Source organism: Watersipora subatra, chromosome 6, assembly GCF_963576615.1.
Source record: "Watersipora subatra chromosome 6, tzWatSuba1.1, whole genome shotgun sequence".
NCBI lineage: Eukaryota > Metazoa > Bryozoa > Gymnolaemata > Cheilostomatida > Watersiporidae > Watersipora > Watersipora subatra.
Window position 1 is genome coordinate 4,782,058 of NC_088713.1, and position 12,495 is coordinate 4,794,552.

Sequence of the window (12,495 nt, forward strand, 5' to 3'; positions counted from 1 at the left end):
TGTTTCGGTTTGGTCTAATCGGCAAGTCCTAATCTGATCATGTGACCCAATACTTCGAAAATAGTTTCTGCAGACATTTTTGATTATCACTGGGGACCATCAGGCTCGTCATGATTATCAGACAATGATATGTACTCCTTTGAACTAAGGTTAAAAAATTAAACAAATTTTTACGGTAAGCTATAAGATATTACCGCTAAAAGTGACAGCATTACAATGACAATAAAACAGACGCGTAAGAACGATAGACATGGTTTTATTGAATGCGTGAAGTATATTTGTGAAAATATTTTGACAAATAAGGTTGCATGAAGGTGTAAACAGAAACCATTTACCACAACTACATCACATTTGAGCCGTTTTTGGAAAGATAATGCGAACTACGGCAGTCTCGTGTGGCTGCCATTAACTGTTCGTTTTTGAGCTTTTAAAAGCTTGTAATCACATTCCCACATATTTGACACCTACATTGTACAAAAAACAGAGTAAGACACGATGAATCTTTTGATAACAAATAACTGTAATGTGAATTTTGTTGCAAGTCAACCTTTAAGTAAACAAATACTTTACCAGTCAAATTTAGGCAGTGTTACAAGGACATAGCCAATCTGCCCATATCAGTCGTTCATATTATAAAGATGACAAAATTCGAAGCCATAGTTTAAAATTACTTGTTATTTATGTAACTAGTCCTTCTGTATAAGTCTTCTTGATAAATTAGGAATAAATTGGTATCATAGCAAGTAGTCATAGTTAATTATGTCTGCTTACTATAAGAGGTTGTTCATTTTTTATGTGAAGGGGACACAAATGAGTTGTCAATAATCAACTTTTATAAAACAAGTTTATTAATTTTTACCTCAACAAGTTTTTATTTACTTATCAGCTGCACCCACCTTTCTGAAATATGTCAGTCTCTACTGCCAACACGTTTTTCATAAACCAATAACGGCTTAACACCAAATCATGCCACACAATGGTTCCTGAATGCACAGACCACTACACACATTAAAGGTTATTTGTCAGTGAATGATAAGTATATGGAAACTCTATAGCAATTCAACTTATTTCAACTTATTTCAACTTATTTCAACTTATTTCAACTTATTTCAACTGATTTCAACTTATTTCAACTTATTTCAACTTAATTCAACAGTATTTCAACTTTTGGTCACCACACTTGTACCCTTGTGTGAATTCATTACCTGCTAGCCTATTTACCACTGACTTTCCTGGCAAGCCAGTTTATGTATAACTGGCTAAACGCTAGGAACCTGAGCTTGACAATAATTACTAACTTCTCCGTCTCTTCATATTTTATTCCACAGTTACAAAAAACATTTAACATGACAAATAGAGCTTTACTAAAAAAAACTAATCTGGAAAGTTTAATTTATATCTACATCACAAACCTGTTCAATTGCATTGTTCATCACCTCTACATTTTGGAACATATTTAGCAGTATCAAAAATGATATTTCCTTTTGCCATATTTATGCAATTTAACAAACGTACAGTAAGTTAAGATTCAAATCGACAAAATTCATTATGTTATCTTATATTATTAGATTAAACAATGAAAGCAAAAAACTGTTTTTATTAAAATTTTCTCATCAGCTTATAGACGCATGAAAATTTTGATATATATTTATAATGATATTTATGTACATATATACATGTTTGTATGCACATATATATGAGTCTATAGAGTTCAGAGTATTGTTTAAGATGTGATACACCTGGTAGCTACACTCTTCATAGAACTTCATATAAAAATCAATCATTTATTCTCCAGAGACTTTAATATTAAAATTTTGTTGAATAATTCAGTATGCAGCACGTGGAGTTCGAATTCATTTAATGAGATTTGACCTCATTGTCTACAATATGATATTGATAACAGCCATGAAGAAAAATATTCTACCTCTTTATGTTTTAGCCTAGTTTTATTCCCGGAAGCAAATATTCTGATCAACTTCATATAGAGTCTTTGAACTCAAGTCGTTGCAAACGCATTTCCTAAAAATTATCATTTATTGCTACCACACGAGTGCTTCTAACCTTTTCCAAAAACTCTTTGTGCCGAATGACGTTGATAGTTAATTAATTATTAATGCTCTACAAATTCCCACCGATGCATTTGTGCTCAGCTGTTTTGTTTTCAAATACTTGTTGTATAGCAACCACATGTTCAATAAAAAGTTATGTTATTTTCTCTTGACAGAACTCATGCAATTGTGCTAACTTGGTTATATTGATATTGACACAGCCTCATCTATTACTGTGGGTGTTTCAGTTGAAAACCACAAAATAAAAACCTATACGTATTAGCCTTTTGTATAAAAAAGGCCAAAATTGAAGCATGGGTGCAGAAGTTTGTGTTAATAAAATAACTTTGTGGAAAAGTTATGATAAGTTGCAAACATTCTCATATCCTAAAGATGAACACTTTTTAAAGTCACTGGACTGGTTAACAGGTAATATACCTGTTGTACACTCTCAAACACAAACATATAAAAACAATTCTGATCAGGTCAAACCATAAAGTTTGTTCTATTAAGTGACTCTTAAGCATGATTTATGGTGGTGTATGAATGACTCTGTGCTGCCTCTGATTAGACTATTGTGCAATACAATCAACATACTATAAACTCTCATTTAACTCTAAAAAGTCCAAAAATAAGCTGAATGCGTAACCAAACCTGGTATTATATATTTCATATTTATACAAACAGATAATCAGATAGCTTGCAAATATGCAATCATTGTACTAGTGGATGACTTGCACATGATAAAAGTTGCGTAATTTCATAAGTTAAAATAGAGATGCGAGTTTATTTATCTGACAAGAAATTTGGATGAGAGTAGCCTACCCATACAGCAGAATAAACTGTGCTCATTCCTGTGTACAGATAAATATAACTAAATAATACTATAGTATCGCAACTCTATGTACAGGAAAGAGACAAAAAATGGTATGGGTCTGTATGTTATGATTAGTTCTGCTAGCTCTAGTAGGTCTGAACTCACCAATTGAATTTGACAAGCATTTTACTGTTTATAAACTTTAGTATAATACATCTACGCAAAACTGCGGGAAACTAGTACCTTGGATTTTAACCTATTTACTTTTAAAAAGATGAATCAAAACAATCACAGTTACCTCGTCTTTTGGCTAGTTATTTTCAGATGTCACTCCTTTTTATTGTACCTGTTGTTTTTTCGCAAATATGTACCCTAAGTCAAATTATAACATGCTAGAGAGTTTGTTTTTTAATGTAAATTATTAGAATACTGCTTCGAGTTTTATATACATGTATTCCAATCAGTTTTTCAGTCTGAATGAAGATCTGTAAACTGATATAGCCACCAGTTAAAGACAATAAAATGCACAAACTTTGAGTACAAAAGGTTTAAATATGTAAGGAATACTAGTGTAACAGCATTCAAGGGTTGTCACTGTGACAATAAAGTACAATTTAGTAAAATGGTTCAACATATATAAGCCTACCAAATGTTATCAAGTCAGGGAGTTTTAAACAGCTCACAGTAGCAAAGTAGTGAAAAGATGAAGTTTTTTGATTTTGTGTATGGTCAGCTATGCTGATACATACACATATTTGCCTACATGAATCAGCTGCTATGATATTGCAGATATAAGCCGCATAAATATATAGTTTGTGAAACTAAGCTACTCAGCTGCAGTTATTGATTTGCATGATCCTTTCTGTAAATATATTATTTAATTCAAGGAAAGAAAACTGTCTATTACTTTACTCTCAACAAGTCAGCCAAGCAAAAAACACACCGAGTGTTAGCCATCAGAATATATATTTGATCAAAAAATGTTTACATTTGTATATATTTGCATAATATACAAATGAACTCATCTATATATACTAAATGGACTACCCGGCGGGACCCGAGTATTAAAATTCAGCATATAAATAATGGTAAGAAATGAGAGTTGCCTGGCACTTTCTATTGGACTGGCACAATTCCAATTGAAAACTTGAGTAAGCTTAGTAATGAGAGCTACGACTTCTACTGACGTTACGCAATGACTCTGCATCTTGACTGAAACCGTAGCGTACTTGCTCCCATTAAGCGACATATATTGCCTAGCAAATCTATCCAGCTCATGTGGCTTAGTTTGTAAGGCAGTTGACCTGGTGGCTTGGAAGGTTCTGAGATCGAATCTTCTGTTCATAGATTCTTTATTCTAAGACTTTAATAGTTACAGCTGGTGTGACACTCATACAACACTTTGATATGCATATTGCATATTGTATGTATAAATTTATACAAATTAAAAAGGTATATTATATGTTTTATATATATATATATACATGTATAAATATATATATATATGCAATATTTGCATATATATATATATATATATATATATATATATATATATATATATATATATATATATATATATATATATATATATATATATATATATATATATATATATATGCAGGTTGTAGTTATCGCTTTTGTAGGTAGTTTTAGATATAATTGATAACAATGGTAAAAACCTTCTGTCTAATATTATTGGTTGTATTGTTTTATTTATTATTTAGTTTTATAGTTAGCCTAAGCTCAGTCTCGGGTTAGTTGCAGTTGATATAATTTTATATACATGCTAGTTGGTAAACTCATTGGCTGTTATGCTACAGCCTTTCTAATTCAGCGAGCCCAATAATATATACTAGCCAATGCTCTAAAACCTCTGTTGGATTGGGCATAAACTGCTATCTTCCACAATCTAATACTACAATTATTTAATACTATACGATTGCTTATTTATAGTGTGGTTATACCTTGTCTCATTATTAACAGATGCTATGAGTTACATAACTTAACTCAATGATGGGATTTATGTTGTATATGAAACAATGACGCTGTGAGTTGTTGGGAGGGCTTGCTTTCAGTATGGGCCAGCGCAAAAACTAGAGTGACCTGGTAATATTACAACCACAGCTGAGAAGAACATTTTTATAGACAAGCATTTAGCTATTATTATCGGTCACTTTGTTCTTTTAGCTATCAGGATGTTTCTCTGAGCACTGTACACTATGATACCAAGCAGTCTTAATACTAATATTCTGTAATGTGCTTTTGCAGTAGAAACAGGTAGTTGAAACCAACCCTTGATCGACAGCGAAACTCATGATGCTTTGAAATGAGTATGATTTAAATGTAAATTTATATATGGCTTGGCACCTCAATTATGGTAGCCTTTTGAAGGGAGTGGTTTTTGGTAGAGCTTATTGTATGTCAGGTTTTGAGGCAACTGAAGCCATTCTCCCATTATCAATGAAAACAAAAATAAAGTTTCAGCTAATCATACAAAATTATTGGGCAATGCAGTCACAGTGGTTTAACCAATGCTTCATGGATATCATTAATGGCCAATTGATGTTTGTCACTAGTATGAATGTATTTGACCAGAGATACAATAGCTAAGAAAGTTTACCATCTTGTTAAAATTCAAGAATAAACTTGACTCTGAAATCCTCTAATTGTAGCATGTGGCTAATGTATCCAAACTGCTGCAATCTAAGCTTGAGGCTGTACTATTGACAAAATTTTATCGCCTTAATATTTGAATGATGGCTTCAAACAACTCATTCGATGGCCATTGTCTGACTCAAATCTCCTAATTCCACTTTCCTAATTCAACAAACAAAATATAGTTTGTGGAGTCAAATATAAGTGAATAGTATAGTATTAGTTGAGCCATCTGTAAGCTTTCTACTAGAGCTAAAAGGATGAAATACTACTTTAAATTACTACATTACACTTATTTAGGATTTTTTGCCTTGCCTGATATCGATAAAATACACTTAATACCAGCGAAACCTTTAGTTGGGAGCAATGATCTGGCAATTGTTTTCCCTTAATCTGATACATAAAAACCTTTAGTGTATTTTATTTTACTGAGTGAAGATTGATTTTTCCTATTAAGTTGCATTGTCATTTGTAATACTCAGAAGATCTGTAATCTGTATGATTATTTGATTATTTAACTTTTGTAAGTGTTGCTTAAAACATGGAGTTAAGGTGGTTATATGTTAGCCAAGGGGGTAGCCATGGTTTGCCATGAGCTGACATTTATACACAGTATCATATAGATGACGATTTCGCTGCTTATTAGTGCTATGTATACACAAAATTTGATTTACGTTGGTAATAAGGAAAAGCCATGATAGTAATGCATTCCTGACACTGCACATCTTCACTACTGTTGCAACATCTATCTGATACTCAACCCAACTGAAATGATTAATGTATCCATAATATGATATTCAGTATAAGATAAGCTATTTGTTTTCAAGTCAAACCAAATAGCTACACTACACATATTGCGTGGTGGGGTAGAGGCACGGCTCTTTCCCTCTCCAAGAGAGCCTACCCAGACTAACTCATATCCATTATGTCTTTATTTTACTTATGTTGCCATCTTGGGGTTTTTAAAATTCTCTGTATTCCTAACTTAAAAATACAAAGTAAAATCATTGCATTCCATGGTTAACTATTATTCACAGTATTTTTGGTCAATACATGTACAACAAATTGGCCATGTTTTGCTTTACAGCTATAAATGCCCAATATCTATGATGATGATAAGCGGCTCAGGGGCTGGGCAGCCTATTCATCGCATTGACCAATGAAAGCGAGGGAGGCATTTTCAAATCATCCTGGTAGAATTAAAGCTGGCAATGGTCATTTTGCATTTGATACTGTTAAAGCGATCACCTAGTAGGATACACAAAACAATGGACAACTATTCAGATAATTACCAAATATATCGTAGTGACGACATAGAAAATATTGAAGCAAGTAACCATGAAGAGCTTGTGTCATCTGCGCCATCACACTTTCTGCAGTCATTTGGATAATCAATTGTGGAAGCCTGCCATGGTGAGTTTGTATAACATACAACATAGCACTATTTAGCCAAAAGAATATCATAAATGTCATACTAATATTTCTGTCACTAAGCAATGTAAAATCCCTGAGAACTACATCATTGGATATCACAAAAAATTATAGAACACCCGCATACCCCTTGGAGCAAGAGTAATGGTGGCTGTATTGAGATTTTTAAGACTATTCACAGTCCCAAATCTTTTATAATTCAATATATATTAGCTGTTGTTTAAAACATATAATAGAATATTTAACCTCACAGAAACAATAGAACCACTATGAAGAAATTGCTCACATATTCAACCAAAATATATCATTTAATTTTTTATATCAATTTTAGACCAAGACGTTGATGAAGATATTTTTATAAAACTGATGGAACATTAACTGGCTGGCCAACCTTCAGCCTAACATAATCTTAAGAACTCAAACTCTCCTTATTAGGAAACAGAAGGAGTTAAAACGAATAAGTTGAAAAACATTAATTCAAATTGTAAGAGTATGTTGAGTAAATCAATATTTCCCATTGAGTTAGATAACTCCAAATCTTTAACGCAGAGTTAGACAACTCCTAATCATTTACCCTACCTACCCACATAACTATATTACTAGTTGTAGCCAGGGCTATTAGTTATGACTTGTATTATTATCATCCCCCAGACCAAAACACAGAGTTAGTTAGCTCCTAATCATTAACGCAGAGCTAGATAACTCCTAATTATTAATCCTACCTACCCACATCACTATATTGCTAGTTTTAGCATATTTACATGAGCTTTTAGTTATGAACTGTGTTATTACCTTTATGATTTTTACCTTTGTACCAATTTTTACCAATTTACCTTTGTGATTTTATAGGTGACAAGCTTGATGATGAAAAGCAATGTGTTTTGAGGGGCAAGTCGACAGCCACCAGCCTGTTTATGGAGAGACTTTTGCAAAGTACATTGGATGAAACCAGCAGAAGAGCCATTGTATTGACAAATGAACAAGAATGCATCTACCTGGTTTTGCCAACGGGAGCAGTGTTCCTGATGGCAACTGAGGTAGATGCATGTCTGGCCTATGTCACGTGTTTGTTTGTGGTTAACCAGAGGTACCACATCCAAGCCCATTCATCAGTTGGGGTTCTGGTGGAACGTCTGTTACGGCTGCTCTCATCATTGATGACAACAACCTCTGCATTGCAGATTAGACTTCTTCAAATGATGGGGATAGTCCATTAACAGTTTCTCTAGAACTCCAACTGATGGTATTTTGGCTGGTATCGCTAGTACTCAATTAATATATTTTCTCTTTTATATTTGTAAACATTTACATGTAAATACTTTATTGCAAAACAGTTTATTTTTAACCTTTTTATTCATATTATAGCTTTAAAGTTATCATAATATATTTTGCTTATACATATATTTAACCTCAGTATTTCATAAAAATAAAAAGAAGAAGTTCATAATAACCAGTTCACTCAAGTGTGTAATTGTCTTCTCCTGGTATAAAATTACAATTTTATTGTGATTTAAAAATGACAGTATCATGAGTGAACAGGGAGAATCATAGCAGCACAGCACTGAATCACAGAATGATTTAGTTTTGGTTATTTCCACAATAAGCATCCCTGTACAACAACTTGACTATCAATCATAATATGATTGAAGAAGCCCTAGTATACCTGTACCACAGCTCAACAATCAATCATAATATGATTGAAGAAGCCCTAGCATACCTGTACATTAGCTCAACTATCAATCATAATATGATTAAAAAAGCACTAACATACCTGTAAAAAAGTTCAACTATCAATCATAATATGCTTGAAGAAGCACTAGCATACCTGTACAAAAGCTCAACCATCAATCATTATATGATTGAAAAGGCACTAGCAAAGCTGTACAAAAGCTCAGCTATCAATCATAATATGATTTAATAGCCACAGTATGCGTTGGCATAGGTATATCATTATTAAATGCAAATTAAATCAATTTTGAGTACAGTTTTGTCACCCTGAATTTAGATTTATTAATGATTTAAAATTCAATCAAAATTTCTCTCTGTGTAGAATTTTTTGCCTCGTGGTTGTTATCAATATTGTATACTCCAAGTGCTGCATACTGAACTATTCAACAAAGTTTTAATATTTAAGTTGCTGGAGAACCAATGATTGATTTTCATATGAAGTTCTATGAAGAGTGAAAATACCAGGTATATTGCATTTCAAAGTTATATATACATATATATACATGTATATATATATATACATGTATATATATATAAGCAATATGCTGGAGGAGACTCAATATGGGTACCAGTTTAAGAGTGGCACCAAGATAAACCACCTCTTCTACATGGATGACATCAAGCTGTACGCTAACAAAGAAAGGGACATTGATTCGCTAATACACCTCACTCAGGTATACAGCAAGGACATCGGAATGACCTTCGGTATTGAGAAACGTGGAAGGCTAATTCTTAAGAAAGGCCATTCTATGCTCACAGATGGCCTAAGAATGCCAAATGGTACCATCAAAGATATAGAAGAAGGGTACAAGTACTTGGGGATCATGCAAAGCAACATCAACCACGAAGCCGAGGTACGTCACAAAGCCATTACCGAATACAAGAAACGCCTTCGGCAGGTCTTACGGAGCCAGCTCAATGCCAAGAACCAAATCATGGCAATAAATACCTACGCACTGCCAGTAATAAGATATCCAGCAGGCATAATAAAGTGGACTGAGGAAGCCATCAAAGAAACAGATATAGCAACTCGTAAACTGCTGACCATGCACGGAGCACTCCACCCAAAATCTGATACTATTAGATTGTATCTTGATAGGAAAGATGGCGGTAGGGGACTCAAAAGTGTACAGCAGACAGTGAAAGAGGAGGAGCAAAGCATCAAAGCATATGCAGCCTCCATGGCCATCTCAGATAATTTGCTAGCTGAATTTCAATCGGCTGCTCCCACAACGGACCTACGCCCTGATGATGAGGAAATTGGCTGGCATACAAAACCTCTTCATGGTGCTTACCACCAACAAATATCTAAGGTTGGCGATCTTCACCAGACATATATGTGGCTGAACAAAGGAAATCTAACGGCCAATACAGAGTCGCTAATCATGGCAGCCCAGGAGCAAGTGCTCCCAACAAGGCAACTCCAAACGAAAATCTATCACACTAGAGACGATCCTAGATGCAGACTGTGCAAAGATGCACCTGAGACCATCCAACACATCATCAGTGGATGCAGACAGCTAGCAGGGAACGCATACACTGAGCGGCATAATCATGTCGCAGGTATTGTGTATAGAAGTCTATGTGATGAGTATGGCCTTAATAAACCACAACACTGGTGGGAAGCTCCTGGTAAGGTCAATGAAAATGACCGCGCTAAGATCCTCTGGGACTTCTACATCCAAACTGACAAGCATGTCCTAGCAAACCAACCAGATATAGTGGTGGTAGACAAGGAGAACAAGAGGGCTACTATAATAGATATAGCAGTACCCAATGACTACAATATAGCCAGCAAAGAAAAAGAAAAGGTAGAAAAATATCTCCCTCTTGGAGAAGAAATTGAAAAATGCTGGAATGTAAGAACAACCGTAATCCCAGTAGTCATTGGGGCACTGGGCGCAATAACACCGGCGCATAAAATGTGGCTTGCCCAAATACCAACAACAATCAACTCAGGTGAGTTGCAGAAAAGTGCGCTATTGGGAACAGCTAAGATCTTGAGACGAGTGCTCAAACTCCCAGGTCTCTGGTAGGAGACCCGAGTTAGAGCAGAATTTACCACCCATACGGGGTATCCGGGGTGAGGAAACAATTATATATATATATATATACATGTATATATATGCATATATAACTTTTATACCTGGTATTTTCACTCTTCATAGAACTTCATATGAAAAGGTAGGGCAAATCTCATCACTTTTCATTGTTTATCAGCAGATGATCAATACCCTTTCGCATTAGCAATGTGCAAGGCTAATAGTAAGTGGTAGGCAACTCTCCTCACTTCTCTTTGTTTATATGCTGATTTTTAAAACCCGGGCAATGCTCTGCTAGTATATATATATATATATATATATATATATATATATATATATAAATATATATATACAGGACACAGGACAGATAGCACAGTTGGTAAGGTATTGGGACCGTGATCATTAGGCCCTCAGTTCAAGCCCCAACAACTGCACTTTTCTGGTGGTCCTTGGACAAGACCCTTGCTTGTATAATGTTTAAAAACCTCTATGATGAGTGCAATAACCAAAGCCATGCCGGCTCGAACGTCGCCCGGTCAAACAAGGTCCGCGCTGCCTGTAGCTGAACCAGGACAAGGCAGTGAAAAATGGGCTACTGGTTCAAAACGGATGAAATGGACTCGGACTGATAACACGGACCTCATGAAGTGCTACTTTATGAGTGAACCTCAGAAGTGGGGCTATATGGGAAGGATGCGTCAACTGTGGATAAACATGCGCCCTGAGTTGCCACTAACCGCTAAGCAACTTGTAGCTCAAAGGAGTAACATAATCAAGCGGCACCTCATATCGGAACTTGAGGTAGATGAATTTAGGGAGTAGTTCACCCAAATAACCTCAACCAACAAGGAGTGCATATCATCGCACACTGTCACACATACACGATCATGTGTTGACTCACGGGTTGAAGAAGACATGCACTTGGACCTTGACCCAAGGGTGAGAGAGCTTGCAGAAAAAATCATCAACAAGATGTCAGCTGCTAATGACTATGGAAGCAGGGTACCACTACGAAAAGTTAGCAAAACCATAGCTAAGAAGCTGTTAGAAGACATTAACTTGGAACTGGAGACAATCTCAACTGGATCAATCAGTGAGACTAATGCCTTAATCTACAGTACAGCAACCGTCATCTTGGAAGAGATGGATATTAAGCCAATGCCAACAAGGCTTCAAGCCATTCCATCCTGGCAGCTGAGGCTACAAAATAAGATCAAGGACTTGCGCAAGAAAGTTAGTAGGCTCAGTAAGAGATCTAACCACAGTTTGGAGCGTCCAAAAAGGGAAGCCACAATAGAAGCTCTAGAATCTGCCAAACAGCAGCTAGTAGCACTCTCGGCATGATTGAAGCGGTACACCAAAGAGCGGGATAACAAGAGAATGAACAAACTGTTCATCAATAATCCATCTAGAGTGCATTCCCAGTTCAAAGGTGAACTGCAGAAGCCAATGTCTGAGCCTCCCCGATCTAGCACTTCAAAGTTCTGGAAGGACATCTGGGAGAAAGAGACTACTCATAACACCACTGCAAATTGGCTAAAGAGGCTTAAAGAGAGCCATCAACACACTGTGGCCCAGCAAGGACTCACCATCAGCAAAGAGGACATCGAGTGCAGAGTGCAGCGTATGAATAACTGGGCAGCACCTGGCCATGACATGATTCAAGCTTTCTGGTTAAAGAAGTTGACATCACTTCACACTAGAATGGCTAAGCAGATGGAATGCCTAATAGAACAAGGTGACCATCCAGAATGGCTGACCAAAGGACGAACTG